The 27626-nt window shown below is 41.5% G+C and overlaps 1 long non-coding RNA gene across 8 annotated transcripts in view; it reads left to right on the top strand.

Moving 5' to 3' along the window:
- The window catches only part of LOC146395584 (uncharacterized), a 43324-nt gene extending 20247 nt beyond the window's left edge, over window positions 1-23077 (top strand). For 2 of the 8 annotated variants that reach the window (XR_014831469.1, XR_014831465.1), the window contains exon 5: window positions 9531-11539. This is a non-coding gene — a long non-coding RNA (uncharacterized LOC146395584). Of the gene's footprint in view, window positions 1-8230; window positions 8753-9162; window positions 15239-20386 lie in introns of those variants that run through there. The other 6 variants (XR_014831463.1, XR_014831470.1, XR_014831464.1 and 3 more) reach the window with 6 other exon arrangements.
- The last annotated feature ends 4549 nt before the right edge of the window (window positions 23078-27626 follow it).

Raw genomic sequence — 27626 nt, 5'->3', positions numbered from 1 at the left:
ATCTCGCATTGCCATGAGCTGTGCAAGCTATAGATGGGGCTCGGATCTGGTGTTGCTGTGGCTGTAGCATAGGCCAGCAGCTGTAGCTCTGATTAGACCCCTAGCCTGGGAAACTCCATGTGCTGTGGGTTCGGCCCTAAAAAAATTAATAAAAAAATCTGGGAGTTCCCGTCGTGGTGCAGTGGTTACCAAATCTGACTAGGAACCATGAGGTTGTGGGTTCGATCCTTGGCCTTACTCAGTGGGTTGGGGTTCTGGCGTTGCCGTGAGCTGTGGTGTGGGTTGCAGACACGGCTCAGGTCCCGTGTTGCTGTGGCTCTGGCATAGGCCGGCGGCTACAGCTCTGATTAAACCCCTAGCCTGGGAACCTCCACATGCTGTGGGAAGTGGCCCTAGAAAAGGCAAAAAAAAAAAAAAAAAACAACCAAAAACAAAAAACAAAACCTGATTTAAAGTAATTTTCAAAAGTTATGTAGGTCTCTTGCTTTCACAAAGAGTGACTCATAATAGCTACTAAGACAAGTTTCCCACGACTTCTTGCTGGATACTTTCTATTGAATAGACAACAATATTCATTTGGCTTTAAGCATTAACTCCAAACACTTTATTGTCCTAAGTAATTTAAACTTAATGCCATTATCTTTTATGGTATTGATCCCCAGTAAAATCATTTCCAAAGAGTAAAAAGATAAACTCTAGTCTCAGGTTAAATTATTATAAATTCCCAATGAAGATGATCTAATTTTACTATAGATATGTTTTGGGAAGCAGTTTTAAAGGTGAAAGTTAATTTTATTTATAGGTATTTGTCAAATTATACATTCCAGCTTTTCATTTAGAAAAATGAGAACAAAGGAAGAACAAGCAAAGATGAAGAGGGGAAATTGGCCAAAATTAAGTGTGATATGTACATAAGGCTGGTTAGGGGCCAGAGGAGAGACCCGGCTCTGGTTGACTGAAACGTTTGTGTGAGAATAAAAGAAGGCACAGCCACTGGAGGCAGCCTATTCCTTGTTACAGACAAATGACCCTTGGGTTCTTTTAAAATAAAAACAGCATTTGAAAAGTCAGTGTGGTTTATTTAAGAAGAAATCAGTACCAGCAAATTAAGTTCCTTTTAAAAATATGGACAAACCATAAGGGCTATTTTCTAGACTGGGTTTTTTATTCCAAATAGCTTTTGAATAAAGAAGTTCATGACAAAATAAAAGTACATTCAGCTCAGATAACGTAACAAGTTTGAGTTCTAACAGGATTTCCTGGTTTAACGGAAGCTTTATGTAACAAAATAATTGTAGTCTAGCACAAACAAAGAAACCATGCTTTAAAATGTCTCTTTTCTTGCCTTTTATTCTTTTGAAATGACAACAGTTTTTTCTTGTTTCAAAAAGTTTTAGAATTAATGAGATAAGCTAATATGTTGGAGTTTAGAACTAAATACCAGGCAAACATGCAGTTTAAGGAAATTTACAGCTCACTAGCCAGAGACACATTTGATGGGCAAAAAAACCTTCATAAAATAATTATGAATATATATAGTTAACTTTGTTGGTCATTTATGGAAAAATTAAGGGCCATTTTGCTGGCAGCAATAGTACTCTCCAAAGAAAGAAAGAAAGAAAGAAAAAATAATATAGAAGGACATTTTCATAAGATGTATGTTCACACAATCTAAATAGATTCTTAAAGAAATGCAGCCACCTATATGCAAATTAAATAGTCCCCTAAACTTTTTCAACCCCTGATTTAACAACCTTATTTTTTAAACTTATTTTGAGTTAATGGCAAAGCTATTTCCACCTAGTGCTTCAAAGAGCAGGGAAGTCTCTGTCAGTAATTACCTCTAAACTTTCTTTGTCAAAGGCTTTAGGTTTCTATTGGTCCCCCAGATATGGCCTTCTTTCTCCATTCCAAAAGGATCTAGACTGCTTCCTAACTGTGAGAGGGAAATCTGCATTCTCCTAGGGAAAGTGTTTGTTGTACTTGCTGATACTTAAAACTCTTGAATCTTTCCTTTTACAAGTTGAAAATTTCTAAATCGATCAGAAACCAAAGGGGGGGAGGGAGGAAAGAGGAAGATCCAGATGTCAGCAAGATTAGCCCCAGTTTATGGAAACTCCATGATGGTCTCTTTCTAACTAGAAAAGATTTCTTAAGAAAAGTCACTCATTTAAAAAAAACAAACAAACCTTCCTCTTCTCTCTGTATCATTGAAGCTCAAGTTTACATGCAAAATAATTTGCATTGAATTGCCAAGCCCCTCGTTGTTTTCAAAACTGGTTCTCAGAAAATCTTAGATCTTTTTCAGAACATTTAAAAATCAATTTTAACAGGGAGTTGCCGTCGTGGTGCGGTGGAAACAAATCTGACTAGTTGTCCATGAGGATGCAGGTTTGATCCCTGGCCTTGCTCAGTGGGTCAGCAATCCAGTGTTGCCGTGAGCTGTGATGTAGATTGCAGACGTGGCTCAGATCCCCTGTTGCTGTGGCTCTGGCATAGGCTGCCAGTTGCAGCTCCGATTTGATCCCTAGCCTGGGAATTTCCATATGCCACCAGATGCAGCCCTAAAAAAAACAAATAAATAAAAATAGATTTAAACAGAAGTTTTAATAATTAAAAAAAAGCCAGTATAGAGGAAAGTAGTATTATCACAGAGTCTATTTTGCAAATGGGCAATGAGGACAGTTTGTTAGCAACAAGAATTACTAGCAGTTCTACGATCCAGCTACAAGCATGCTCCTGTCCAGTTACTCAGTCACTCACACAATTGCTTTCCCTGTGTTCCATATCACTGATTATCCATATCCAGGATAAATTAACGGACGTGGTTCGTTGACATTATACGTTTTGGTTACCTACTTTTCCAGCCGTTAAAAAAAAAATCCATATATGTGCTCAACTTGTGTTTTATTATGAAAAATGAACTTTAAATGCTTTTTGGCCAAGAGAAAGTATGTTTGGCTTCAGTAACATGCCAGATATTTCTTTTTTATTAAGTTTGTAAGACCTTGGTAGACTTGTACTTCTTGGACTCCACAGTCTTTTGTATGTATGTGTGTTTGTGCACGCGCGCGCGCGCGTGTGTGTGTGTGTGTATTGTTTTTAGGTAAATGCTGAGACATTTAAGTAAATGTTTTTAAGTAAATCTGATTCTTTATGTTAAACAATCTCAATTTCCCTCTTAAAATTGTGGTTATGGGTGAGAAACTCATGGTTTCTGTTTCAGTGATCAACTTTCCAGTTACTTAGCTTGCGCCTCCATTTGAAAACCCTAGTGTCTTCCCTCAAGAGAGACTGCTCCAACAAATTCTTTTTTTTTTTTTTTTTTTTTTTTTTTGTCTTATTGCCTTTTTTCTAGAGCCGCTCCTGCGGCATATGGAGGTTCCCAGGCTAGGGGTCTAATCGGAGCTGTAGCTGCCGGCAGCAACGCGGGATCCGAGCTGCATCTGTGACCTATACCACAGCTCACGGCAACGCCGGATCCCTAACCCACTGAGCAAGGCCAGGGATCGAACCCGCAACCTCATTGTTCCTAGTCAGATTCGTTAACCATTGCGCCACGATGGGAACTCCTGCTCCAACAAATTCTTTTTTTTTTTTTAACCTTTTTGCTATTTCTTTGGGCCTCACCCGTGGCATATGGAGGTTCCCAGGCTAGGGGTCGAATCGGAGCTGAAGCCACTGGCCTACGCCAGAGCCACAGCAATGCCGGATCCGAGCCACGTCTGCAACCTACACCATAGCTCACGGCAACGCCAGATCCTTAACCCACTGAGCAAGGGCAGGGCTCGAACCCGCAACCTCATGGTTCCTAGTCGGATTCGTTAACCACTGTGCCATGACGGGAACTCCCCAACAAATTCTAATGTCCTCATTGACCTTCCTCCATCCATGAGTTGAGAGACGATTCACATAGGGCCGGGGAAGACAGCCTCTTTTCCTTCCACCCTTAAGTATTTAAGCCATGTCCACTATACATGTGGATTTTGTCTTTCTGAGAGAATCCTGTTCATTTGAATTGGGTGTTCTGTTAGCTTTCGGTGGTGAGGGAAAAATATTTCAACAATTCCCTACCCTTCTGCTGGAAAATATGTCTCACCTTGGTCTGTTATCTTCTTTTTGTGTAGAGTGAGGTAAAGAAATGATTTATCCTCTCAACTTCATGCTCTGCATTGTCTCGCTAACTTCCCTTCCAGGCTCTCCATGGGATTTGAGAATTTATATTTCCTTGCTTTTGTTTGCTGATTGTATAAAGGATTTTTATCTTCTTGTTTCAAGTTAAGTCTCACAAGCTAGGATTTCCTTTCTTTAGTAACACTTTGTCCCTTATGCTTTTGTTCTTGAGTTTGTTCACACTCCATTTCACTCTTATTTTGTTTCTTTTTTTATGTATACTTTAAGAAGCCATTGCTTTTCATCTCTGTTGTCTTTGTCTTTTTCTTTATTTCCCTGGAATGGCAAACTATTGCCTCTCTCTCTCCTGTCTTTCTTTCACTATTATTTAAAATGACCTAAAAGGTGAAGTCCAGTGTCCACCCCATGGGCTCCTATATTTTTGTTTCTGAAAGCACCACCAATCAGAATTTACACCCACCCTGAATAGCTATTCTCAAATTAGAATCACCTATTATCATCCACCTAGTGTCATTTGTCCTTGGGGTGTAAGTTTAGCTCTACACAGGTGAAACAGAATATGCACCAGAGGGCACAAAAGAACAAAGACCATCATTCTCTAGGCTCCCACCTACCTAATCACCAGCAGTCAAGGACTCAGCACAACAAACACGTTAGGTCTAGGACTTCAGTGTTTCACACCAGGGGGTAGGTGTAAGATATATATTAATTTCTGTAAGAACAAAAAATGGATGAATTTCATATGATTTTATTAAATGTTTTTGTCTTTTAGGGCTCACCAGCGGCATATGGAGGTTCCCACGCTAGGGGTCAAGTCAGAGCTGTAGCCACTGGCCTATGCCAGAGCCACAGCAATGCGGGATCTGAGCCTCATCTTCGACCTACACCACAGCTCACAGCAACTCCAGGTCCTTAACCCACAGAATGAGGCCAGGGATCAAACCCGTGTCCTCATGGATGCTAGCTGGGTTCGCTAACCACTGAGCCACTCTGGGAACTCCCCTCATATGAATTTCATAGACGACAAAAGAAATAACATTGCAAGTTAAATTTAATTTGTAGAAGACAATTACAACAGAAGCTATATTTGTAAAATATTTTCCAAGGTGCAATTGATGGCTCACATTTTTAAAAGATGACATTCCATATAATAAAATGCCAAGTCAAAGAAACTGAAATGTGCCTCAGAATTTGCTATAGCCAAATTTGGTTTTTGTTTAGTTAATTCAATTTTCTTTTGTAAATTCTTAATACTTAAAAAAAAAAAACTTATAAGTTTGATTTAGGCATTTTTTTGCTGTTGTTGTTGTTTTTCTGCTTTTTAGGGCCATACCTGTGGCATGTGGCAGTTCCTAGGCCTGGGGATCGAATCAGAACTATAGCTGCCAGCCTATACCACAGCCATAGCAACCTGGAATCCAAGCTGTGTCTGTGACCTACACCACAGCTCACGGCAACGCCAGATTCTTAATCCACTGAGCAAGGCCAGGGAATGAACCTGCATCCTCATGGGTACTAGTTGGGTTCACTCCTGCTGAGCCACAAAGGGAACTCCAATTTGATTCAAGTTTTTCATAAAGGATAAAGTAAAAGACCTAATAAATTGTATGGTTTTAGGCAGCAATGAAAAAACCTGGCTCTAAAAATTTCATGTTAGCAAAAGCAGCAAAAAGGACTCCCATCATCAGCATTTTTGAATATTCATTAACTCTACTGTCTTAGAGAATCAACAGCAGCAGCAAAACATCATTACCCTCAGATGTTTAGGACATCATCTTATGAGAAGTCTCCTGCGATATAGTAAGGAGAAAAGTTCAGAACTGGCCAACTGAAAAGCAAGAGTTAAATAGTACAGCAAAGGTTTCCCTGACTTCCTCTGTCCCCTGTTTCAGAATCAATAGGTTTCATGATTCTGTTGGGGTGTTTTCTATGTATGCGCTATTGAGGCCTTTTGTCACAGTCTAAATATACCTATAACAGATGTGCAAGGGGATTTTTAGGGCAGTGAAACTAAAGACTCTGCATGAAACTATAATGGTGGATACATGTCATTTATGATACATTTGTCCAAACCCATAGGATGTGCTCCACCAAGAGAGAACCCTGATGTAAACTGCGGTCTTTCGGTGATCACCATGTGTCAGTGTAGGTTCAGTTGTCACAAACGTACCACTCTGGTGGGGGGAGCTGATCATAAGGGAGAGGGGACGGGCGTCACGCGGGAAATCTTTGTACCTTCTTCTCAATTTTGCTGTGGACCTAAACTGCTCTAAAAAAGAAGTCAGTTTTTAAAAATGTACACAGTAAAGACCTCTCCTTCTCTCCTGCCCCCTCTCTCCAGGCAATTTCAGTTCAGTTTTCCAAATGCTTTGGAGTAACTGAGAAAGCACATAAATAGCCTCCAGACATGTCCTATATCTAATATGACCATAGAATTTATCAACTCCATAAGGCATTTTGGGGAGTGAAGGGACCACTATTAATAATTGTGTAGGGACAACAGGCACTTGAGACTATTTCAGCCAAACAGGGTGTGTGATTACTCTACCTAATATTCCACTGTTTATTAGCATTTTTAGACTGTGAAAGTAATATAGCAACATAATGGAAAGTTTGCAAACTAGGGGGAAAAACATAATCTTATCATCCTAAAACAACCACTCAGTTGATAATTTTGGATTTGCAACCAAAATTTTTGATTTTCCGTATATATACATTTTTTACAGTTGCAGTCCTGATGTGATTTTGTATCCTGTGTTTTTCTCTTAATGTTATATCATAAATGGTTTTTCGTGTTGCTAGTTTTCAAATCATTTTAACATCCATTTCAGTGTTCAGGGGAGATGTACCTCCCGTTTATTTAGTCATTTAAGTGTTTTTAAGTCATTAAGACTTTTTTTTTTTAAGATGCATATTCAGTAAGACCCTTACTACTCAGAGTGTGGCCTGCAGGCCAGTAGCACAGATTATCACCTGAGAGGTTGCTATAATTGCAGAGTTGAAAGCCCCACCCAGACCTCCTGAATCCTCCCTTAAATGGATACATATCAGAGTCTGAGAAACACTGAGTTTCCCAAACTACTTATAAATAATGCTACTGTGAACATCTTCATGCACGCGTATTTCTCCTGCTTGTGGGTAGTTTAGTTGTATCTGATTCTCAGAAGTGAGATTATGAGTTGAAAGGATTTACAGATTGTTATGCTTGCAGAATCGCCAGAGGGTGCTTTTTAAGAGCCAGAGGGGCCGGTGTAATTGAGCGCTATAACCTGAAGAGCTATAACCTGAGGGTCCCCTTAGTGCCCTCTGTTTGCTGGGGGATTATGATCCACCCGTTGGGGCCCTCTGGTGTTAAAACTTCTACAAATGTAAAGAACAAGCCTCATATTTCCACCTGGAGGCAGGGTCAGAGAGAAAAATAACTTTCTGTTCCATCTTCCTGCCCCATAGGCTCAGAGAGTTTTTTGCAGTGCCCATCAGATTGCAAGGCTGACAAGTCCTAAATATTCCAGATACAGGCCAGAAACCTCCTTAAATTTCATGTCCAGGGAATTCATTCCTGACTTTCTCTGAGTCATGAAGAAAAAGAAATGCTTCTTTCGGGGGCCTTTAGATTCACCTTCCAAGCCACAGTAATTCTAGATTTGCTCTGGCAGCTATAACCCAAAGGATCACTGTGCTGCCTCCTTGGTGGCTCCCCAAGTCTCTCTTCCTCCCTAGGAACTGAAGATATTTTCTTTTACAGATCATCTCAGCCCTTCAGGGGTCTGTAATTCCAGTGCCTATGCCATTCTCATTGGGTTTCAACATACTGTCCAGACTTTGCTCACCACTGCTTGCATATCTGACCTGCGTTTGTACTCCAGCGTTTCTGATTTTTTAGCTAGCCTCTAGGTTGCTGTTTTTCTTGGGCCAATGTCACATTCTAAGGTTTATGATATACTTTCCTGATAGTGATATTGTCCAGATCCTCAGTTTGTTTCTTAGTGTTCTTAAGCTTGCCCGTCAAAACTGCCACACATCAGGCCTATTTATCTGTGTGAATGTCTGGGGTAGAGTCTGGTAACTTCATCCTGCTGATTCACCTTCCTTTAAGGATGATCTCCAGAGAACATCTGGATTTGTCTTAGGATAACCGGGACATCAGCATCCATCCTGGCAGCCTTGACTGGATCCCTAACTTGCCTTTACCATTTCTTCTGAAGATATGCTCCCTAGTTAAGTTGCTTGCCCTTTTCCATCAATGACAGAGCTTAACATTATCCCCGAAGGAAATGGAAGCATGCTTTCTGCAACCTACTCTCCTTTATGGGATTCCGCCTACAAGTCCCACTTTATGTAATCGTCTTTGGTTTTCAAGCGTGGTAGTACAACGAGCATCATTTGGAACTGTTTGTTTAAAAGAGTGTATGTGTGAGAGAGACAGAGAGAAGGGAAGGAGGGAGAAATATTGAGAATGTAATGGACCTTTACCTGTAGTTCATTTTGCTCCGAAATAGGCGAAGCGGAGTAACTCATCCCCAAGATGACCCCCATCCATTCCTTCCTGTTTTCACAAACCGTTCTCCCATTGAGAATCTGGGCGGATCCGTGACTGCTGTGACCACTAGATTATAGAGTAAGTGAGGCCAGGTCATATGAAGACTGATAGTTTCTGCCTGGCTCTCTTGAAATGCTCACTCCTGGGGGAATCTAGCCATGCTATGAGAAATCTGACTATCCCAAGGTAGCCACATGGAAAAGCCACATGGACAGAGATAGGACCCAGAGGCCCACAGTTATTTCAGCCCAAATTCCAGGCATGTGAATGGAGAAACCTTTAGAAGACTTCAGCCTCTGTCTCTATCCCACTGAAATTACATAAGAGAACCACCCAGCTGAGTCCTTAAAGCCTCAAAATCATGAAAGATGTAGTAAATATCTGTCACCCACTGTTTTTGGGGTGATTTGTTAGGCAGCAATAGATAAGTAACTATTATACCAAGTACCTATTTTTTGTAACGATTTTTTTTTTTTTTTTTTTGGTAGGAAAAACTCTCAGATCCAAGGTAGTGAAACAACTGCCTCTGTAACGATGCCATAGGGCTTGAAGTTCTGCCTTAGTTTGTCTTTAAAAGCTGAATTACCCTGGAAGGGGTCAAGTGTTATGGTTCCTTTAATTTGTAATTCAGCATGGCTCAGATGGGCTCCTCTCCAGTGGTAGGTGATGAAGAACGTCAGGTCATTGTTGATGGACTAACTGGCTGTGTTCTAGGACTTTATTCTCGGAGAGTCCGACATTAGGAATATTAAGGACAGTCTGAAAATAGGCAAGAGTCACAGAAAATTAGAGGAAGAAGGGGCCGTATATATTACAAATCACCTAGTCCAGTCATCTATTTTTTTTTTTTTTTAAGATTAGGTAAACAGAGGTGCACAAGGGTAAAGTGTCTGGTCCAAATCACAGAACCAGTTGGTTTTGATGTCAAGACAAGAATTCACATCTCCTGGCCCAGGATCAGCTCCTTTCACCATATTGCTCTGCCTCTTGGATGCGGAAGAAACACTGAGGAAATTAGTATGCTCTGTGGCTTTATCTTTTTTCCGTTTATTGTGTACATCCTGTGTGCTCTTGATCTGCACGATGGGGCTACTCCCAACCTTATGTGATTATTATGAGAGTTAAAGATACAGCTTTATGGAAATTATCTGGCGCTTACCATGTACTCAATAAACGGTAAGTACCGTCTTCAAGAGCCTCCTAAGACAAATTCTCTGGATAACCATCTCAAGGGCCTTTCAATTGAAAGAATTTCCGCCACAAACAATACCCTAGGTATGAGAAATTCGTCACTGTAGAAGGGAATTTAGTATCCACCCAAGTTCCAACCCAGACGAGAAGACATTTAAACGACCTGTGAGAAAAGAAAGGAGCAGGACGTGGATAATTAGCACGAGCATGGAATAACTCACCATCCTGCAAAGGGAAACAGAGGGGGCTGAGTCAGCTCTGGACCAAAGAATGAGAGGGGAGCAGGCCTGGATGTCTGGAGTTATTTCTGTCAACTTTTTATAAAAATAAGTACCTCTAGCTGTCTGTCTGTCTGCTGAGGAGACGATCCATCACCCGGTCTGTGAAAGTAGCTTTTCTGGGCCCATCTCGCCAGACTTCTGTTGTGGTTACTTGTCTCACTGTGGTTATCCCCACGTCTGCTCTCTGTCTCCCTTGTATCATATGTGCTGCGCGTGTGTAAAACTCTTTATGTGGAGTCTGGGAATGGTTTTTAATACATGCAGAGCAATAAGCCAGAACCTCTACCTTTAATACCTGCTTCTGCCATTTCTCATCAGCGGGGCTGTGAGCACATGTGAGGAGCAGCCGCCCATGACGGATCGGGGCCTCACTGTGCAAGGAGAAGCAGATGGGGAGAGAAGGGAGCTATTGTACTGAACACCTGTCTGGCATTTGAGACCAGAAAAAAAGAGGGGTTATAGCAGCCATAGGAAGAGTGGGCAGAGCCCAGTTGTGGACAGAGTATCTACGGGTGCCGCAGGTTAACCATCACAGCCATCTCATGTGATAAGTCAGCAAAATGATTCTCACTCGTTTTTCGCTTCCCTCATGGCAAGGTGAAGTTGTTTCAGAGCTGTTGGCACATGCCTTTGGAGTTAGACTGATGGGTTCAAATTCCAGGTCTGCTGCTGGTTGGCTTTATGGTTTGTGGTAAGCTATTTAATTTCTTTGAGCTACAATTTCCTCACCCCGCCCCCCCCGCCAAATAGGGATGATAATTATGCCTGCTTTATAGGCAGGTTGTAAAGAAGATTACATGGAAATAGTGTAAGAAAAGTGCCTATCACTGCCCTGGAATATTGCAGATGTTCTATGAATTATAGCCATTATTATGTTGATAATGGTTTTCAAAATAAGAATGAAGAAATGCTGTACAGTGAATACAATTAGCTTATTCATTTGGGCTAAATCTTCAACCTAACACTTAAAATATCACTCACCCTCCCAGGACCTGTTAAAGGAGGATCATTTTGTTTGACCTATTCATAGATTTGGTGACTCTTGATCTTAAGTCTAGCTGGGCTTCCTTTTCTCTGCGACATCAAGATGTCTAGCTCCAGCAGATGTGAGGGGCCACAGAGTTTTAATCTGGGGTTAAGATTGCTCTGAATCTGTTTATAAGTTTCAGGGATTTTTTTTGGTTTGTTTTATTTGATGGGAATTTGTTGGAGCTCCTCCTCAAAAGGGCACATCATAAACATTGGCTACTATTTATGCTTTTAAAGTGTTAATATTCTGTATAAAGAGTGAAAAAGGAACTTCTAGTCCTATGTGTTTTGCTAACAGTTTTGTGATACATAAAACAGAGACTTGTGTTTATAGACTCAACTAATAATTAAAAATAGAAAAACAGCCATTTATTGAGTGTCTGCTGCATATACAGTCCTCCTCTGAGGATTGTCACATTCCCATTTTACAGAGGCGAAACCTGAGGCTCTGAGAGGTTTAGTCCTTGCCGAAATCTCTGCTGGCAATTGGTGGAGTTGGGGTTTTTTTTGCAGATCTGATTCCAAAGCCTTTGCTCTAGAAAGAGCCCCACAGTTTTCTTAGGCTATTGAGATTCTATGAACCATCCTTGCTGTCATCTCTGGAGTGGCTCTGCTGCTTCCGCTCTGGGTCCAGACGATAGAAACTCTCCGCATATGTCAGTTATTTTAAGATGCTGAGTGTGAACCGTTTAATCAAGTGTTTCAGGGGACGGCTGTGTCTGGAAACAGTTATCCAGATGTTATAAACCACGCTGGCCAGTGGTTCCCAGACTGCTGTCCAGGTGATGAGCACAGGACTGCTCCATATGTGGAAGATATCCTGGAGGGGCTGAAAGCCGAAAGTTTGTTAGCTATTGGGCTGCATTCCTCCTTGGAAGTGTTGTCAGGGACTTGTGTCCTCAAGACCAAGGGGTGTCCTGATGACTCAGAAAAGTCTCTGTTTTCCTCATGATCCCTAGCACTGCGGATTCCGTGCTAGCACCTGCTCCCGACAGCTTGAATTTGGGACTTTGTTTATGGGTTGCTTTCTTTTTTCCCAACCGTGTACCGAGGAAGCTCTGAGTCCCTGAGCTGCCTCGGAGAGAAAAACTGTGGAATTACAGAGTTACTGCTCCTGGGAGACAGAGGCATGGAGCAGATCCTCTGCTATGAGGTCCAGATTTTTAAAGAACTCAAATCACCATCCACATGTGGGAGGGCTCCCTGTGGTTCGCACAGCTCTATTAGACAAAAATGACACAGGTAACTGAGTTCTCATCAAAGTTTATGGTGTATTCAATATCACACAGCCTTTTGATTTTAATCCCATTGTTCATGGCTGCTATTGTCAGCTGAAGTCAGCCTTCTCATACTTCTCATAAGGAAGCAATACAGGGTCAGGCAAAAAGGGTGGAAAGCATAGATGCCAAAGTTAAACTGTCTTCATTTAAATCTCTTGCTTCCTACCAGTGTGACCCGGGATGAGTTGACTTTAATCTCACAAAGCTTGTTTCCCTCCCTGAAAAATGGTAACATGACAATAATGTCAAATTTCATAGGGCCGTTATGAGGATCTGAGGAGATGATTCATGTAAAGCACTTCACACAATGTCAGTACTCAGTGAACCTCATTATGGTGGTGGTGGCTGCTAATGACCATTTATTCTAAGAAAACTCAATGTCTTCCTCTTAGCTGAAAGGTCAGTGGCAGGTGTTGGGGTCACTTGTGTTTAAAATCAGTTGGCAATGATTTGGGCTCCCAAGAAGGGAAAGGCTGATGGGAGAGGCTGAGATCCAGCTGATGCTATTCACATTCACCTAGCAGACTCGGTTTATAATCTTGTCCAGCCAGCTTGATTCAAAAGCAGTCTCTCCACAGGAATTTCACACATGTAAATGAGAATTTTGATTTTAACCTCCAGTTTCATCTGCACAGCCCTGCCCTTTGAGAGCCAAAGTCCCCAAGGTGGGCCACATTCATTGCACAATTGCTCTAGTCTGATCCAGCCTGGGGACCTGCAGAGGCAAGTTTTCTATCTTCCAGTCCTGGAGGGTGCTCTCAGCATTGCTGATGAGCGAGTGAGTCTTGTGGTTATTTCTGAGCAGGAGGAGCCAGGCAACACTTAGGCTAGGAAACAAAAATGAACCCTCATTAGCCTCCCTCATTTAGTAATATGTGCAAGCAAAAATGTCAAAACTTAACCTTTAAGGATGAGAACCATTGGTTTATAAAGCCAGTAGGACCCTTTCAAGGTTGACCTATTTACCAACTTTTCTTGATAGTTTGAACATTTCAAATGAGGATTATATGCCTGTAATTATTCACTTACTTTCTGAAAACCTCTACTTATTTTTAATTTTTTTTAGAAGAGTAATAGTTGAGCTCTTGGAAATATTTAAGTATAACTTTGCTTTGCTTTCTCTGATGCATCTGGATTAATTTAGCCCAGGCAAAGATCCATTAGCATCAAGCAAAACAAAACTGCTCCTTCAAACCATATTTTTGGTTAAAAGTTTCCACCTTAAAGCAAATGATGTTTATATAGTTCCATACAGAGGAGACTCATTCATACTTTTACTTCTTGGATGATCCCTTTGTATTTACTTCTCTCCTCCTCTCCCTCAGATGTAGACCTGTCCCAATAGTCTGTCCTTGGTCCTTATCCCATCTTAGGATGCTCCTGAGCACAGGGATCTTAGTCACCCCTATTGCTTTACCTGCTCCCTCTATTCAGGTGCCATCCAAATAGTGACATTAAGGAAAAAAAAATAGAATGATCCCTGCTTCAAAAGCATCAGACCCATAAGATATTCAAATAGAAAAGTCCAGCAGATGCATGCAGAGACATTCTTGAGTAAAGCTTTATTCAACTTTCTTTTGCCTATAACCATGCCTTGAAAAACTCCTGTTGGAATAAATCATAGCCATATCTGTTTGCCAGAGAGGCTGATGAAGCAGGTCTATTTTTCTAACTTCTTTTTTCCCCTAGTCTGTGGGGTCTCCCATTTCATGCTTCTGTTTATCCAAGTTTTATTTACAGTATCCTAATAAATCTCTGTGCTTTAGGATCATGTGGACATGAAGACAGCTTCAAGGGTTACCCATGAGTGTTGTAATGTTACAAACCATATGGCAATGCTTTACTGTTGAGGACACAGGGATCTCACTGTGTGAGACTAAAGTCAGGTTTCTTTTTCTTGATGTAAGGAAAGCGATTCAGCCAGAGGACTAGCTGGAGTCTTACGCAGGCCCTGTCCAAACCACCACTGGCCTAGGAACAGTGAGAAATGCCCATGCTATTCCTTCTTCACTTGGATGATGACAGGTGGGAAACAAATTACTTCCATAATAAAAGTGTAGGTAGAAATTCTTATTGTCCAAATGTCCCCAAGTCTCACCTGCCTGCAGAAATAAAGTGAAGTCACATCAGTGTCACTTCCGCAGCCTCCTTCTAAAACTCCACTCACATCATTTTCGGGAGTCTCCAGACCTGTCCTGCATGGGTTAATATTTTGATACGAGTCCATCTGGACGTACATTTGGTATATATTGTTTTGTCACCTCCTTTTTCACTTAGTGTACTATGAACTTTCTCCTATGGGTAGGTGTTTTTCTATGACATGATTCTTTACGTAATATTCCATCCTATGGCCATTTTGTTTAACCAGTCCTTTATTGTTGTATGTTTATACCAATAATAAAATCTGTGGTAATTGTGTTTCCACAGACATCTTTGCACACATTTTTAATTATTGTCCTGAAATTATTGCTGGGCATGGAATTGTTTGGCCAAGACTTGCTCATCATAGAGAGTTAAATTCTATTATTATTAATAAATCGTGACATCAAGTACTACTAAACACTGGACTAATGGGAGGTAATTCCTCTGGAGAGAGCTCTTGAAAACTAAAATCAACACTTACAGTCTCTAAAAAATGCATTTTAAGAAACAAGAACTATTCCAAGTCGATAATAAAAAGGAATAATTTTGAATTTTTGAAACCACTGATACTTTTGTTTCTTAAAATTGAAATTATTTTTATGTAAGAGTAGTAAACATCTATTTAAAAGACAATGTTTAAATTATTATTTTATTATATTTATCATCAGTAAATAATGCAAATCTGGACAGATATTTTCACTTTATGTGAGAGCTCAGCATCCTAAAGTTTGTTAATCCTCTACTAGAGAGATTTTAAAGTTCCAGGGATCTCTAAGGGTTAAATGAAATATATGAATTGTATCCCTAACTGGATTTTAAAAGAAAGGAGTTGTCACCAATATATTTTGACCAAATATATCTTTTTAAAGACACCACCAAGAATGAAGCTTGGAAGCAGAGGCTGCCCAGACACCCCTGGCAGCTCCATCATTCTGTACTTTAATAACTCACTGGCAACAGGATGAAGTAGTTTATGTTCCAGACTTTGCCTCCTGGTATCTAGATTTTTATAGGTGTTTTGACTGAGGTGTAGGGGAGGCATTTTTTTGGCCGCTGATTTCTATTCCAGATTGTGGGATGTGAATAATTTGGTAAATTAACATCAATGGGTTAGACTGTTCTTTGTTACCAAATGCCCCTGGGCTGCCTGTTCCACTGGATGGTCACATTAATTTGCAACCACAGGAGGATGGCTGCTGGGCACACATACCCAAGTTAAATTTCCTTTTGCAGGTTTTCCCCCTATTTTGGATATTCAGGTAGCCACTGAAGTCTGAGGCAGCTTTCTCTTGTGCATTCATAATTCTGGCTAAACCTGGGGCTTCCAAAACTAATACCAGAGAGGAAAGATCCAAACCTTAGTACTTTTGTGGCTTCTCCCCCTCCCCACCCCCAGGGCCAGCTTTCGGCCATGATTGCAATGATCAGTCTGTACTCCTAGTTATATACTAAATGCATAAACTATGTGTGCTACAAATGATGTTTTTCTAGCCTGTCCGTATAGCCAATTAAACCAGAGTTGGCAGTTTTCCATCTCTTAGGAGAAGCATTTGGCATAAATAATATTGTCATTTGGGAAGGCTAGACATGGTTTGAAGAAGTGACCTTGTATAAATATTGTCTGAGGTATAACAGGCTAAATTATATGACAAGGAGCTAGTATAGTCTGGGCTTTAGGCCCTCCTGGTAATGAAGTAGCTTCTTGTAGTAATGGAATCGTTTGAATTGAAAACGTAATCAAATACATCAGAGACTCTTAAAAACACAGGAACCAGGCTATTTGTGAACCCCCAGAGTCCAGAGAATGGCAAGAAGGTACTGGAATTTCTTTGTCATTCAAATGGCTTTGTCCTTCTAAGAGAAAAGATGTCCTAGAAAGTGCTTTTTGTCCTTGCCATGAAGCTTCCCTCAGTGTTGAGTCTCCCGAATATGCCAGATGCTTATTGATCCTCTGCCCACATTTGGGGTGAGCTGTGGGCCCTGAGCACAGTGTTGCCTGCTGTTCGTGGGTGACCTGGGGTATCAGCACAGCACAGTCCCTCAAGACAGTTACTGTCCATTCCCTTCACAACATCTCACTTTAGGATTTTGTTCCTCTTTCCTGGCTTGTGTTACTCTAATGGCCTTCTAATTATGTGGAACTTCCCTTGACTTTCTCTTCCTTCTGTTAATTGATTTGCCAGATCTGTCTTTCAAAGGCATGATTTTATTTTCATCAATCCGTAAATTTATCCATTCATTCAACAAATATTTATTGAGTGCCAACAGTTTACCAAGCACTTTGCTTTCTGCTATCCTAAGATTTATGGTCTAATGAAGGAGAGAGATCTTTGACAAAGAATTCCGCTACTGGATATACAATTATAAATTAGTGTGAGCATCCTGTAGGAAAGAAGGAGGATTCTTTGATAGTACATATTAAACAAAACTTTGGGAGTTCCCACTGAGGCTCAGCAGGTTAAGGACCCGACATTGTCTCTGTGAGGTTGCGGGTTTGGCCTCAATCAGGGGGTAAAGGATCTGGTGTTGCCACAAGCTGTGGTGCAGTTCGCAGATTCAGCTAAGATCCATGGCTGTGGTGTAGGCTGGCAGCTGCAGCTCTAACTGGACCCCTAGCTTGGGAACTTCCATGTGCCTCAGGTGCAACCATAAAAAAGGAAAAAAACACACAACTCCCCCCCCCCCCCAAAAAAAATCTCATCCGAACTGAGGAGTCAAGAGGCCTCTCTGAGGAAGTTATGATTAGGTTGCAGGATGAGCGTGTATAGGCAAAGGAGGGGGGTCAGGATGCAGGTTGGGGTGCACAGTGTTTTCCAAACAGAGGGGCAGACCAGGACAGGGGGAAGCATGATGCCATGGGAGAGATGGGCCGAAGGTCACTGTGCCCAGACTATGGAGAGCAGGGACCACACAAGGAAGCATACGTAAGCTCTGTTAAGAGTTGTGGTCTCTCTCTACCAGCAGTGCGAAGCCATTAAAGAGCCTTTGAACAGGCTGTGATTTAGTCAGCTTTGGGTGGTAGTGGGGAGAATTCGTTGGCAGTGGCCAAAAAACTCAGGAGGGAGACATAGCAAATGTGGGTGGATGAGAGACAGATTTGAGCATTGTTTATGTTGGGAAAAAATGCCCCCAGGGTTTGGTGGTGGATTGGGCATGAGGGGAAGGGAGTCATCAAGGATGATTCTGAGGCTGCAATTTGTGTACCTGGATTGGTTGAGCTGCCATTTACTGAGTAAGGGAATCACTGAAAGAGAGGACGGAAATCATAATGAAGGTGGCCTCGAATTGGGAGAAGGCCTGATGACTTTCAAGGAACGGCAGCTGGGAGAGCAGTGGGGATGACATCAGAGAGGTGTGACTGGGGAGGGTAGCACACGCAGGCCACCAGAAAGGGACTTTACCGTGCAATTGAGGGGTAGGGGAAACTGGTACAGGGTTTTGAGCAGAGGAATTACATGTTCTGACTTACCATTTTGAGAGATTACTGTGGCTTCTGTATAGAGACAAGATTCTAAGACAAGACCAATATCAAGGAGATGGGTTGGGTGCCCGTCACAGTAATCCAATTGGAAGGTGGTGGTGGTGACTTACTTCAGGGCAGTAGCTGAGAAGGTGGTGAGAAGTGGTTAGAACCTGGACAGATTTTTAATACCAAGCCAGCAGCACTTTCTGATGGGTTGGATGTAGTGAGCAAGAAAGAAAGGAATGAAAGAATACCACCAAGATTTGTGGTTTGAGCTATTAAAAAGATGGATTGCCATTCACTAAGATGTAAAAGACTACTGGAGATTTAAGGAGTTTAGTTTTAAATATTAGGTTTGAGATCCTTATTAGATAACCAACTTGAAAGTTGGACGTACGGGTTCCAGTTTAAAAGAGAGATCCAAAATAAACACATAAATTTTGTTATGTTTGGGGTATATAGGTGATATTCAAACCAGTGAGAAAGGATAAGTTCACCAAAAGAATTAGGATAGAGAAGAGGAACAGTTATGTTTAGAAATTAAGCATAAGGAGGATAATTGTAGTCAGTAATCAAGATTGACATCAGCAGTAATAAGACATATCGACATCATACACCCCTGGATATGATGCATCGAGTGTGACATCACTTTTGTGGCATTTTTGTCAAAAAGTACATAATCTCAGTCTACCCATGAGAAAACACTAGACAAATCCCAAACTGAGAGACATTCTACAAAGTAACTGACCGATACTCTTCAAAAGTAAAAGACAATGCATGACTGACAAATTGTCACAGATTAAACTAAAAAGTCACATCAACAAAACATAATGTGGGATCTCAGATTGGATCCTGGAACAGAAAAGGATGTTAGTGGCAAACTCATTGAAATTCAAATATAGGCTGTAGTTTAGTTAGGAGTATGGTACCATTGTGATTTTCCTAGTTTTGATCATTGGACTATGGTTATATAAGGTGTTAATATTAAGGGAAGCTGGTATAACGCAATGGAAGAACTCTTGTTTTATTTTTACAACGTGTCCATAAGTCTAAAATTATTCCAAAAGAAAAAAATGAAAGAAAATTAAGTTTAAAGCCTTTAGGCACATATTTCACCACCACCCCCGCCCCCATCCCCCACGGATGTGGCTGCCTTCACATCCAGCAATAGAGATACCAGGGAAATAGGCAGGGCCATCCTACAGGGTCTTCAGACTATGTTAAAGACTTTGAACTTTCCTCTAAGAGCCAGTGAAGGATTAGGCAGGGAATGCAGAGGAAGATGGGAAACTAGACATGTTTGTTTTAGGCAAAAAGAGACAAGAAAACAGAATAAATACTGGGTTAGGCCCACATTCAGGCAAACACCCAGTTACTCTCAATTATTCATCCTGTTCTCCAAACAGAATTGACCATGAGTTAGTTCATGACTCACAAGGGTGTTAGCACATTGTAACGTCTGGCTGGGAAGATTGCTTAAATCCCGAAGGATTATCCTTGAGGAGCCTTGCAGCGTCCTGTTTTCTCCTGGCACTCCTGCAGTTCAAGGCACAACTGTGGAGGGGATTTTTAGCTCGTAGGCCTGAGAGGTGAACTGTGTGTGCATTACAGCTGAGCCTCCCTGTCCGGAATGATTCCAGAACAAAGACTGTAGTTGGATTGAGATATCATCCACTGCAGTGAGTGAGGAAATGACCCTCTAGGAATGAGGAGACAGCTCCTTCTGTGCCCTTCTCAGCTGGCTCTGCTGGGGGGAGGGGGTTGTGGCAAAGTGGGGTGGGGTGGGGAGTATTAAAGCTTTTATCACATCACATTTCCCAAGGGGGTTGTAGAGCAGTTGGAGATGGTGACTGGGAAGTGCTAATTATAAAATTATGTATTCAGTATTAGCCTAGGAAAAATAGTAAAAAATGTCTCATAGAGAAGACAGAAGGGTTTCCTGAATCTGGAGAGTCTGTGCCTTTGCCCAAAGAAAGGGTGAACCGAGGAAAAAAGTGTGCCTTTAACCTCCCTGCTGTCTTATGGGGAGCAGAGAAACAGGAGAGTCTCAGGAGTTTTGTGGGGTATTGCCACTACCTTCCCCAACACCAGCCTGCTGTCATTGCTGGGCTGGCAAGAAACTGCAGGTCAGCCTCAATGGCTGGCTGTGCTCTAGAAACTCTGAAATCATGCAGCCCAATACCCTGAGGCTTGAATCCTACAAAATGTGATTATTAACAGTTACTGTTGATTTCTGAATACTTGCTACATGCTAGGCTCTTTATATAACCGTGGTTAATCCTTTCAACCACCCTTCAAAGTAGTCACTCTCATCTTCATTTTACAGGGAATATTCCTGGTGAGGACTGGAGGCTTAGCTTGTCTGAGGTCACACAATGGCGTGTGGCTGAACCAGGATTTGAATCTAGGTCTGGCTTCCCAGTTTGGAATGAGCCCGCAGTGCCAGGAGTGAGGACTCCTCCGGGAAGTGACATGACTTGCCCTGACTGTCACCCCCCCCCGTGGCCCAACTTTATAGACACACCAATGTACACAATTTCAGGAAATCTCACTAGGGATGTGAACTCAGCAGCTCATGACTCATGGGGCTGAATTCAGGGGAGGCTGCCTTATGTTGCTGCTGCAGCCAGTTTACAGTAACTGAGGTCTGTGAAGAGGTAGAAGGAGGGGTGCGAGGAGCCACGACTGGCACACCTGAGCTCCTGATGCTGGAAGAGCTTGAGGACGCTCTGTCAGTGTTGGCCAGCGGCTACATTTCTGGCTTAAATTTGGGGTGGCTTTACCAAGCCTCAAAAGTGGAAAGAACATATCATATTGAGAGTCTGACAGTGAGTGAGGTCCAGGGCCTAGCTGGCTCTTCGCCACAACTTGACATGTGAAGAGGAGCAGAGAGGCTTTCTCCTTACCGTCAGTCTGTCATCTGCTCTGAGCGTCCCACAGAGGAAAGGTCGCCGGACCTCAACCCCACACCCTAGAGGTCACCCCTTTGATGCAGAATTAGAGAGGTGACCCAGCCCACAAAAGACACTGTGTAACGACCTCCCACATCAGTAACTGGATCTGCTATGAACTATTTCTGTAACTGCAAGCAATGGGGCAAGAGCATGTTGCGTGTTGGGTACATTTTATGAAATCAGCATTTCCCAGAAAACATAAAGTTTTCTTACGTTTTTCTCAAAGGAAGTTCATCTCTCATGGTAGGTGTTGAGAAGAGGGAGTTGAGAAGGACTCCACTGCACTGGTTAGTAGGCCAGAGCCCTGACTTGTCCTTGTTTTATCTCCTACTGTTGCCCTCTTCAGCCTTCCTCCCATTATTTTGTTATCTTGTTGCTCTGCTTTTGAGCATTTTCTCCCTCTCCGGAATAGCCCCTGCCGTATTCCTCTTCCTGCTCCCCGTCGTCTGAGTAGCTCCTACTTGTCCTTCACAGCTTGGCTCAGTATCTTCCCAGGATGTCTCCCTGCCTGCCTAAGTTTAGGTGGGAGCCATCCTGGTGCGTCTTGTGGGTTTTTCTAGCAAAACACTCACCACTTTGTTTTGTTAGCTCCTCCAAAGCAGGAACTGAATCATTGTTCCCGCCTCTTCATGTCCTAGTCTTCAGGGATTCCCAAGAATAAGAAAGTAAGGATGTCCCGCTGTAGACCAGACAGGAATGTCCCACTGGCTCCTCTGCTGGGTTCCTTGGTGCTTCAACCTCCATCAACTGTCTTTGACTCCTCCTTCCCCTACTCCTTTTATTCAGTCACCTACAAAGTCCTGTCCATTCAAGTAACAGTAAGATTAAGCCCTTCATATACATTAGGTGTCCCCAACAGTACTATACAATGTGGTCATTAAGCCTCACAACGACTTTATATAAGAAGGATGCTATCATACTATTGCTTTCCAGATGAGGAAACTGAGGCAAAAGAGATTAATTTGCCTTAAGTTACACAGATAAAAAGTTTTGGAACCAGGATTAGAACCCAGGCAGTCTAGCTTCAAAGCCTGAAATCCTAAATCTGTCTCAGTCCTAGCGGGCCATGATGTCCTTTCCCCCTGGGTTCCTTTCCCTATAATACAGCCAGGGAAGTTGCTCTAAAAGAACTCACTTTAACCCCACCCCACCCCCCTACTCCAGAGCTTCCTATTTTCCTCCAAAGTCCAAACTTCTTAAGCACCAGACAAGACCTTTTCCTTAGCTGCCCCTGCCCACCTTCCAAACTCTTCTCTTGCTTCTCCTCACTTCATCTCCTGAGTCCAGGACTTTTTGTGTGTGTAACACTGTGGCCTCTTCCTCTCTTTTGCCTGGCTAACCCTTGCTTGCTCTCAGGTCTCAGCTTAGATGCCACTTCTTCCAGGAAGCACTCTGTGACCCCCTGTCTCATTAGTGCTGCCACAGCATTACACTCCTTACCCCTTTGCAGCAACTATCCTACCTTGAGAAAGTCTGGTTCATGCCTACGTCTCCTCTACCAGCCCTTAGTTCCATAAATGCAAATACTGGGTCTTGTTTTTCGTGAGTCCCCTAGGAATTGCGCAGTATTCAAAAACATTTGTCACGTGAAGGAGTGTAGTGATGACTTCTAAATCAAAGTTCCGACCTTGGCTGATTCTAGGAAGGTCCCTGTCCCTGCTTCTTCGTACCTTATATAACATAAAAAATTGCCAGATTCATGAGCAGAGTTGGTATTAGGGGGCTGATGACAGGGAAGAGAGGACCACAAAGGGAAGCAGCCACTCTCCCCATGACTCACTGTTAACTTCTACTTCTCAGAGGGTACAGAAGCCTTCCTGGGACTTTTGGCTTGAGAAACTCTGGCTTTGAATGAAATTCCCTGCACCTGTCCAGCCAGAGAGCTGTGTGAGAGGTCAGGCTACCTTTGGCTCCTTCTAGGTGTCAGCACTACTTACTTACTGGCTTTTGTACATACATACAGCTTTATTAAACCTCATTTCATGCATTTGGAAAAAAACACCTGGGTTTTAGTTTCTGTCAGTATAACAGAGTAGATACATTGAAGGACACTTCCAACCAAAGCAACTAAAATATAAGAAGGAAAAAAATGTCTTTTTTCTTAAAGCGTACTGTTAAAGTGTCTTGAAAGCACAGCATCTATGACTTTCAAAAGGAAAGTAGTAGGAGTTCCTGTCGTGGCTCAGTGGTAATGAACTCAACTAGTAACCATGAGGATGTGGGTTCTATCCCTGGGCTTCCTCAGTAGGTTAAGGATCCCGTGTTGCCTTGAGCTGTAGTATAGGTTGCAGCCACAGGGTTTGGCATTGCTGTGGCTGTGGTATAGGTTGGCAGCTGCAGCTCCGATTTGACTCCTAGCCTGGGAACTTCCATATGCAGTGGGTGTGGCCCTAAAAAGACAAAAAAAGAAAAAGGAAAAAAAAGGGAAGTAACAGTAGGAATCATCCTGAGGAAAAGCAGGGTGATTTTTACCCTGAGGTTTTCTGCCTGGGCCAGGGAACTTCTACTTTGCTGGATGTACAGGAATCAAGATGTAGGAGATAAAGCCTAGAACTTGGTCAGCATGGAGGTTGAATAAGACACCCTGGCACTAGCTGCCACACAGAAAAGAGAGAGCAAGAAGTCTGGCCTGGACTGACCTGGTCACTGGCTGGAGGGACTGACAGCTCTTCCCCCAAAGATTATATAACCACAACTGAGCCTTCAGCAAGGCTGATTTCATGTACCTTCGAGGTCAAAAACAACGTTGGGTAAGAATTCAACTTCGGATAGTACCAGATTAATGCCCTCAGGAGACTGGCAGAAGCAATTTGAATCTTCTGAAGAGGAACTCACCTTCAATCCAAGCCTTAAAGGATTTTTTCAGATAAAGTTACAAGAAAAATGAGCAACTCACAATAAAATAAAGCCCCCCAAACACACTAGGAAAACGACACTATGAATGAGGGGGAAAAAAAAAAGCAGAAACAAGACATCAATTATGAAAAAAAATTCTTAAAAAGATGACATTATAAACAACTTTATATCAATAAGAAAATTTAGAGGAAATGAATTGAATCCTAGAAAAACATAACAGGAAAACTGATTAAAAAGTAAAGAATCTCGTGGGGGAAAAAACTGTAATAGCAATGTATACATGTAAGGATAACCTGACCCCCTTGCTGTACAGTGGGAAAATAAAAAAAAAAAGTAAAGAATCTGAATAGTTCTACAATAGTTTTAAAAAATAGTAATTTAAAATCTGTCCACATATAAAAACAAAGCAAAAGAGCCTCCAGGCTCATATGACTCAAAAAGTATTCGATCAAATTATACATCTATTCATGATTTTAAAGAAAATGCAGACATGAAAAGGAGATTTACCTAATCTGGTGTCTATACAAATTTCTACGGAAAATATTATAATTTGTAAGGAAATATTGAAAATATTCTATTTAAGATCCAAAAAAAGGAGTCGCATTAGATATTCAGTATTTTACAAGAATAGTCTGTCACATTCAGTATATCATCCATGATCAGTTAAAAAAATTAAAAATAATAATAATTTATGGAAATGCCAAAATATGTGTAGGAAGAAATCTGAGAAGAAAATGTAAAAGTGCTTTGTGGAGAAAATTGTAGAACTTTACTGAAGAATATTAAAGACCTAAATAAATGGAGCCATCCAGCAGATTTTTCAAAAGGAAGTTTCAATAGTGTTCTAATTGATCAATACAGACATGCAATAGAGTTATAGTCAATATTCTCTCAGGGATTTTCCTGGAACTTGACGAATTGATACTAGAATTTTTATGGAAGAACAGAGGGCCTACCATAGCCAGTGTTCTCTGAAAGAAGAAATGCTGAGGAACATGGCCTACCAGATAGCTAGCTCTACCTGACAGAGCTACAGGAATTAAATCAATGGAATATTTGGAGTTCCCGTCATGGCTCAGCGGAAACTAATCTGACTAGTATCCATGACGATGCAGGTTTGATTCCTGGCCTTGCTCAGTGGGTTAAAGATCCATTGTTGCTATTAGCTGTGGTGTAGGTGGCAGACATGGCTTGGATCCTGCATTGCTGTGGCTGTGGTGTAGGCTGGCAGCTACAGCTCTGATTTGACCCCTAGCCTGGGAACCTCCATATGCTAGGGGTGTGCCCCCCCCAAAAAAAAGTCAACAGGATATGTGTGCAGGGACAGATAAACAGACCAGGGGAACAGAATGGAGGGCTCCAAACAAACAGGTACATATGGAAACTTGAAATAAGGCAAAGGAAACATTGTGAAGAGTGTGAAAGGAAACAAATGGTGTTGGGACAATTGGTTACCCACATGGAAGGACCTGAGTCGATCCCAGCCTACACCCTACACAAACGTCAGGTGCAAATGGAATAAAGACTTAAATAGGAAAGGTAAAGGCATAAAACTTTGAGAAGGCAAATTAGGAGAACATCTTCATGATATTTGCAGAGTAAAGAAGGATTTCTCTAAGTGAGATACGAAAACATAAACCGTAGAGAAAAACTGGAAAATTCAATTCTGTTAAATATCTGTCAAAAGACATCATATAGAGAGTAAAAAGAGGTCATAAAAATGGAGACGTTTCAACATATGCACTCAGTAATCAAAAAGAACCAGTATCCAGAGTATATTAAAAATTCCTATGTATTAGTAAGAAGACATGGTCCGATAGAAAAAAATGGACGAAATAGGCATTTCATGAGAGAAACTCCACCTCATTAGTGCTCATCCATTTTAGCAATCATGGAAATGTATATTAAAATTACAATGTAATATACTAAATATAAATATATACATAAATTATAAATATATATACACACACATACACATGTATTTTTTTTTTATTTTTAGGGCTGCACCCATGGCCTACGGAAGTTCCCAGGCTAGGGGTTGAATTGGAGCTACAGCTGCAGGTCTACACCACAGCCACAGCAATGTCAGATCCGAGCTGTGTCTGTGATCTACACCACAGCTCACGGCAATGCTGGATCCTTAACCCAATGAATGAGGCCAGGGATCCAGCCTACATCCTCATGGAGCCTAGACAGGTTCATTAACTGGTGAGCCATGAAGGCAACTCTGTAAATATAGATATATTTAAATATATGTATAGAAGTATATATTTATGTTAAATATATAATATATATATTTGTATAAATACATAACAAATATATTAAAATTCTTACTGGATGGACAAAAATTTTAATTCTGATAAATCCCTATGGCAAGTCTGTAGAGTAGTGAGACCCTCTAATCCACTGTTAGTAGAATGTGACTTGGTATAAACATTCTGAAAACACTTTGGCATTACCTAGTAAAGTTTAAATGTGCATATCCTGAACCCATCTGTTCTACTTCTGAGTATGTAACCTAGAGAAACTCCGCCTATGTGCAGTAAAAGACACGTAGAAGAATGTCCTAGCACAGGTTGCACACAATAGCTCTGGTCGGCAATACGCCAAATGTCCATAAATAGCAGAATAAATAGATTGTAGTTTATTTATACAACGGAAAATTACGCAGCAGAGAAAGCTACTATGACGTGTATCAACATGGATGAATCTCAAAAAACATAATTATGGGCTTTCCCTGGTGGCCTACTGGTTAAGGACTCAGCATTGTTACTGCTGTGGTTCTGTTTAAAAAACAAAAACAAAACCAAAAAATCCAAAATATAATGATAATGACAAATGGAAAAACATAAAGAAGAACATAACAAAATAACCTACTAAGATTACAAACAAACTGATTTATAAAGAACACAATTTGGCAGAGCTAAGTATTATACTCTAAGTGATGCATAGATAGTTGGCGAATTATAAAGGAAAAGAGGGCTGTGATTAATGCAAAATTGAGATGGTGTTTCTCTTGCAGGGAGAGAAGGCAGTTTAACTGGAGAGAGGTGTACAGAAGCCTTTGAGATACTAGTAATGCGTATCTTATCCTGGGCAGTTGTTACACATTTCATTATTATTTTTAAAATTCTACAAATGTATTCCTTTTCATATATGATACATACTGCATTAAATGGAGACTCTGTTTTGTGGTTTTATGGCAAAGATCAAACGACATAAGACATAAAGTGCTATGCATCTGAGAAGTACTCAATATAGTATGTTTGTAAATTAAAAAATAGAATAATTCTTCGCTGCGGCCTGACAAGGGCGGAACAAGAAGGCACAGAAGAGTGGGTTGTGGACAGCAGGACAGAGTCTCATGGGCCCCAAGTAAGGGTGCAGAGACTCGAACATTGGCTGGAGCTCATCCAGTCTTTGAGGAATCTGCCAAGCAAAGCAGGCAGACACATTCCAGAGGATGGCATGTTTACAACCTCTTGGCCCAACACCACTGCTATAAAAGCAGCCAGCCCAAATCCCTTTCTTCTTATCTACAAATGAGCCCCAGGACATTATACTCTTCCTGGGAGAAAATACAGTTTTCTAGAAGATGACCTGCATTCTCTATGGCTCCTCTCCACCCACCAGCCCTGCAGAGATTTCGCAGAGAATGATGGGACCACCAGACAATACTTATCCACCTCACCCTTGCCCATGGGCGGAGGGTCTCAAACACACTGGCTGGGGACCCTCAAGGTCTTTTAGCAAACC

This window comes from Sus scrofa, chromosome 16, assembly GCF_054392235.1.
Source record: "Sus scrofa isolate SSC_HxYL_T2T_F1_AM1 chromosome 16, Sscrofa_HxYL_maternal_Yorkshire_Landrace_v2.0, whole genome shotgun sequence".
In the NCBI taxonomy this organism is placed as follows: Eukaryota; Metazoa; Chordata; class Mammalia; order Artiodactyla; family Suidae; genus Sus; species Sus scrofa.
The sequence above is the reverse complement of the archived record's forward strand: the minus strand, read 5'-3'. Positions and strand labels throughout refer to the sequence as shown.